The sequence below is a fragment of the Cnephaeus nilssonii genome, assembly GCF_951640355.1.
Source record: "Cnephaeus nilssonii genome assembly, chromosome: 15".
In the NCBI taxonomy this organism is placed as follows: domain Eukaryota; kingdom Metazoa; phylum Chordata; class Mammalia; order Chiroptera; family Vespertilionidae; genus Cnephaeus; species Cnephaeus nilssonii.
In genome coordinates this window covers 58,523,089-58,529,088 of record NC_137086.1, presented here as the reverse complement: position 1 = coordinate 58,529,088, position 6,000 = coordinate 58,523,089, and the positions used below count along the sequence as shown (strand labels likewise).

General features: G+C 50.3%; 1 long non-coding RNA gene across 6 annotated transcripts in view; it reads left to right on the top strand.

Moving 5' to 3' along the window:
* The first annotated feature begins 739 nt into the window (after positions 1 to 739).
* LOC307112028 overlaps positions 740 to 6,000 on the top strand; it is a 103,604-nt gene continuing 98,343 nt past the window's right edge. For all 6 annotated transcript variants that reach the window (XR_013814658.1, XR_013814659.1, XR_013814660.1 and 3 more), the window contains exons 1-2: positions 740 to 1,303; positions 2,590 to 2,773. This is a non-coding gene — a long non-coding RNA (uncharacterized lncRNA). The remainder of the gene's footprint in view (positions 1,304 to 2,589; positions 2,774 to 6,000) is intronic.

Genomic DNA, 6,000 nt, shown 5'->3' with positions numbered 1-6,000 from the left:
CACGGGCCTGGGTTCCTATCCCCTCCCCCGCTCGGGCAGGGACTCGGCTCTAGGAGCCTCTTTTCTTCATCTGTAGCTGGCACTCCGCGCCAGGCCAGCGCTGGGCACTGACAGGCCCTGTGTCACTTAATCCTCACAAGCAGCTCTTCAGCAAAGCACTGAACTTCTCATCATTAAGGATGGGGAAACTGAGGCACCCACAGGCTGGAAAATGCTGGGGCACACAGAGGGGAGCCGGGGAGCTGTGCTCAGAGCCTGCCTCCTCACTGCTGGTACACAGTAGGGCTCGGAGGTTCCTAAAAGAGTGTGGGGTGCTGTGAGTGAGGGGTGCTGTGAGTGTGGGGTGCCGTGACTGTGGGGGGGAAGAGAAGTGGGCTCTCAGCCCGCTGCTCCCCGAGGGCAGGGGAGATGCTGCGTGTGGAGGAACCCGGGCTCTGGGGGAGTTACCAGAAAGGGGCCCTGGCCCTGAGCAGGTGCCTAGGGCCGGCGGTAGCGTGTGGGTTCTTGAGTTGGTGCAGGAAAGAACCACAGCATCAGTCCAGGTGGGTTTTAGAGGACGTTTATTGGAACTGGGGCAGAACCCAGGCTGGGCCACTTTGGCTCACTAAGAAGTCGGAGGAAGGGGGCCTTTGGGACCGGCTCAGAGGGTTTGCCTTGGATGAACAGCCGCTGCCCACAGCTCCCTGGTTGCTAGCTGGTGGGGACCTTAGAGATGAGCAGATACATGCCCACGGGGGAAGGTGCGGGCATGCTTCCGACAGGGAGAGCAAGCACTGGCAACTTTGGTTTGAGGGGTTTTAAAGGCTGGGGTGTAGGGAGGTCTTAGGGAGGATCAATAGAATATTCATCAGCTTTATGCTGATGTACCAAAGTGAGATTCATTCTCTTAACTGCATCTGTCCTTGGGTGTGGTGGGCAAATGGCACTAATTCCGTGTCTGCTCTCCGTCTCCCTGAGTAGGGTGCTTTAGGTTATTTACCCTCTGGCTGGGGAGAAGTGCGAACCATTTACTCTTAAGTGTCCTTGATTTAGGGAAGATAAGATTTACTAGGTGGCTGCACATTGCTGTTTAACTGTCTGTCTGTTTTCCTATTTCTCTTGCCCTGGCTTACCAGCCTGTCTCAGTGGGGCCCGTCTGACTCCCTGGGGTGCCCCCAAGCCCCTGTTCCAGCTGCTCTGGGAGCAGTCCTGGCCATGTCCACTGCACCTGCTGGGGCCCTGCACCCCCAACTCCCACTGAACGCCCCCAAGGCAGTGGCAGCAAGAGCCATGGTGCCTGTGCGGAGGTCTGGAGAACTGGAGGGTGAGCTCTTAGGAAGGCAGGCGCAGGGGGAGCAGGGACTGAGTGGGGTGGGGGAAGCAGGGGTAGAAGCAGGAACTGGCGGGTGGGGTTCTGGGGGGGAGGTTAAGGGGAGGTTTGAGGGATGTAGGACAGTGAGCGAGTGCTGGGACAGGTCCTGCGAAAAGCAGACCTTCCTCTCTCCTCGCCTCATGGCCCGGGAGGGAGAGAACTCTGGAAGCTGGGCGGGACCCTTGCTGGGAAATTGGGCAGCACTAGTTCCTCATTGGGGAGCACAACCTCACTCCCAAGGCTGCCGAAAGCCCCGACTTGTCCAACCTGGTGCGGGGAGCCCGGCCCCAGGTCCTCACACCCTCAGAGCCCAGTGCTGGTCCGGGGGCCTGCCCGTGTGACTCCAGGGGGACGGTGACCCACACCCTGGGTCCCGGAGCCCACACGTCCAGAAGGAAGCTGCCACTCTGACGGGCCAGAAACATCTGTTCCCCATTCGTCATTGTCAAGCTCTGATGTCTGTTGGGACTGTGCTTGAAGGACAGTTTTACTGTCGTCACTGAAAAAGCAAAAGGAAGCAAACAATGCAGGCCCCTAGACTTGGGGACTTTTTCTGTGTCACTGGAAAGCCATTTCAGTAAACAGGCCCTGTGACCATGCCACCCTCCCTCCCCTGGCGAGTCGCTCAAGTGGTCCCTCCCCCTCCACACTGGGCTGCCATGAGAAATGAGCAGATGCATACCCTTGGGCCCAGGGCTGGGACAGAAAGGACCCGCAGGAAGCGTTTCTGTCACCTGGGCTTCTCTGTGCACCTTTTGAAAGATACCTATGACCCGGTCCTGCGTCCCTGAGGCTCTGTGGTCACCATCCCTCTAAGAGCAGCACCTCGGTCTCCCTTCCAGGCCTTTAGCAGCTCCTCCTCTGATCTGGAAGTTTCCAGTACAAATGTGTTTCTGCAATCTGTGAGCCAGTTGTGACTCACCGACCGTGCACAGCGGTGCACGCACGCCCTGCACACGCTCAGCTGTCAGGGCTCTGGCTACTGCACGAGGGCTGGAAGCCGCACTGGATTCAGAGCCACCACAGATGCCCCTCCCACCTGCTGGAGGCTGAGGGCAGGGAGAAGACCCCTGAGCCTGGAGCACCTTCCTATGGTGCAGCCAAGAGGCAGCCAAGAGGAACTTCCCCAGCAGGAGGGGGGTCTGGGGTCCTGGGATGTGAACAGTCAGCCCCCTCTCCTTCCCCCACCCCTACCCTTGCCTTCCCGCTTTTCTCATGCAAACTGCTCCGGTTTCTAGGTCCCGCCGGAGCTGCAGTCATGCCTCTGAGATGAACCCCTGAAACGCAGCTGAAGAGCCGTGAGCACAGTCCATTTTCTTCTTCTTTTCGTTAACATGCAGCGGATCACATGCTCTGGAAACATTAAAACTCAAACCCCCAAATCGGGCTTCTACTAAGGATAAGAGGACTCCACACAGTGAAGTGCGTGTTGCTGCCACATGTTTTAAGCAATTTTGAATTACATAGCTCTAAATGAAACAAATAAAACATGTTCTTTACCATCAGAATGGATAACTAGGTAACTCATAGGCGTGTGCTTTAAAACCTTTTAAACTCTGGGTCCTCCTGGGCGTCCTGGAGCTGGAGGCACCAAGAAGAGCCAGGACAGACAGGTTGCAGCTGAAATCCAGGGAGGACTTGGCTGGCGTGAACAACGCCAGGAGAACGTGCTGAGGCAGAATCAGGAAGCCTTTCCTACAGAAGCTTCTAGAACAAGAGACAGCTGTCCAGTGGGAGGGAGTGCCTCTGACATACAACTCCTGACCTCCTGGCTCAGTGACCAAAGCATCGTTTTCCCGGAACTGAGAGTCCTGCCATGTGGGACTTGCGGTGCTAACCCCGGGACAGTCCCCGCTGACTGGGGCCTGGTCACTCGAGTTCCAACCTGTCTCTAGAATTCTCTGGCAACGAAAGGACGTTGGCCCCTGGGGCCACGGGGATGCCCCTCTCATGCTTGGGGGTGGGGCAGGCAGGGAGGAGGGAAGGCCCTCCCACCTTTGCCTCCTGGAGCAAAAGCACACGCTTTCCCAGGGCCTGGACTCCGAAGTGGACGCTGGGCCCTTCAACACCGTTAGGATTTCATGAGAGCAATAAGATTTTATGTTAACGATAAATTTTAAAATTCGACAAAATAGAGATGCATTTCTCAAAGACGGTACCACGTTATTGTGGGAAATATTCTTTCTCCAGAGGTGAAACTGCACTGGATTTCACCGGAACTTCAAAGGGGGAGCAGGTTGCCCTGGCTGGTGGCTCAGGGGGTTGGAGCGTCAGCTCATGCACCAAAGGGTTGCAGGTTCAATTCCCAGTCAGGACACATCCCTAGGTTGTGGGTTCTATCGCCAGTCTCGGCAAGACTGGGGGCAATCAATCTCTCTCTCTCTCTCTCTCTCTCTCTCTCTCTCTCTCTCTCTCTCTGACTCTCTCTTTCTCTCTTTCTCTCTCCCTTCCAAACCCTCAGCTTCCTCTTTCTCTAAAATCAATAAACATATCTTCGGGTGAGGATAAAAAGTAAAAGGGAAGGCAGGTTATATTAAGCTAACACAGCTGAGTGAAGCTACTGTAGCGTGTTATTACCAGGGTGCCCCTTAGTGCGGAAACCCCAAATCCTGGATCTGGAGTCCTTGAGGTCTCAGCCACTGTGTCCCTTCCTCTTCTCTCTTCTCACAGGCTGCTGCCCTCCTGGCCCCTCTCCTATATTTATATCTTCTATAAATACAGGAGTACCTCAACTGTGTGTCAGAAGTGCAAAAAATATATCTTTCATCTTTTTTGTTTATATCTTAGCTCATCTTGCACTCTAGGCCCTTTTCCTATTGGTAGCAACCAGGTTTTCATTTTACAAACTGGAGATTTCTCAGTTTCTACTGTTTTAAACTTAGACCCAGTGAGGTCTAAGCTTCTCATGCTGCCCAAGGTTCTGCCCCTAACCCCTTTCTTTTCCAAAGTGCAGTCCAGGTGCCAGGAGTGGATCTGTGTGCCCTGTGGCCTTCAGAGAGGAGGGTCTGGCCTCACAAGGAAGTAGAGCTCCTCATTCCTAGTTGTCAGGTGTTGGCCTCTGACCACACCGTGTCCCCCTGCCTTGGCATCTACATCTAGGGTTACTGTCACCTGTCTCCCCTCAGGCACAGCACTGAGGTCTGCTGTGACTGTGTCTAACCTCGGACTGGCTGAGAGGTAATCAATTCTACCACAATTTGTCTGTCCGTTCACTCATTGATGGCCATTTGGACTATTTCCAGTTTTGAAATATTATGAACAAGCTGTTCAGAACATGTACAAGTCATGTTGTAGACTAATATTTTTTTCTTGGAAAAACACCTGGCAGAAGTATTGCTAGGCCACACTGTACGTGTGTGTTTAATTTGTAAGTAATTGCCAAGCCATTCTCCAAAGTGATCGTATTTTCCCACCAGCAAAGTATGAAAGTCCCAGTTGCTTCACATCAGCACCAGCATTTGGCGTGGTCAGTCTTTACAACTGTAGGCACCCTAGTACATGAGAAATGCTGTCTCTTAAAGTTTCAATGTGCATTTCCCTAATTACTAATCATGCTGAGGACCTTTGCATGAGCTTCCTGGCCATTTGTAAAGTATCCGTTCTAATTTGTTGCCAATTTTTCATATCGAGTTGTGTCTCTTTTATTATGGATTTATAGGAATCCTTTATATATTCTGGATCCAAGTCCTTTTCCAGCTACATCCATTTAGAATATCTCCCCCGGGTCTGTGGTCTGTCTCTTTCGTTTTCATTTTCTTTTCTCTCAAGGAATTTGATGAAGACCAATATATCATTTAAAACACTTATGTGATTAGTGCTTTTTTTGTGTACTGCCTAAGAAATCTTTGCTCACCCCAAGATTGTAAAGATCTTCCACATTTTCAGGCTTTTACTTTTAAGTCTATAATTGATAAGCCTAAAAGTATGTTACCTGACTTTTATTTGAAGATTTTCTAAAAATTTTATTGTTAACTTCTAATACCTACATGGTAAGAGAATACACTCTGTGTGATATCATATAGACAACAGGCCAAAACGATTGACAGTTATCTTTTAATAAATTATAGGACAAAAAGAGTAGTCTTTTGCGTTACCCACATACTTGCCATTTCTGGAATCTTCTTCCCATGTTGAAGACCCAATGTGTTATTTTTCTTCAAGCTGAATAACTTCCTTTCACATTTACTAATGAAAAATTCTCTCAGCTTCATTTAACTAAAAATGTCTACATGACTTTTTGGAAGGATATATTTTAGGATGCAGAATTTCAGTATTTATCACTTCATGATCATATCATTCCATAATCTATGGCCTCACTACTTCTGATTAAACATCAGGTATGATTCACATTATTGGTCCCTGGTATCTGTTTCATGTTTTCTTCTCTGATTGCTCAAGATTTTCCTCTTTATTTTTCAGCAGTTTAACTATAGTGTGCGTGTGTGTGTGCGTGTGTGTGTGTCTGTGTGTGCGTGTCTGTCTGTGTCTGTGTGTGTATATCTTCTTTGGAACTTATTGAGATTTTGGGGTTTATAAGTTAGTGTTTTTCATCAAATTTTGGACATTTTCGGTCATATTCTTTCAAATACTTTTTATGCCATTCTCTCTCTTGTCCTTCTGAAATTCCCTGAGGGATGGTATATGTTAGA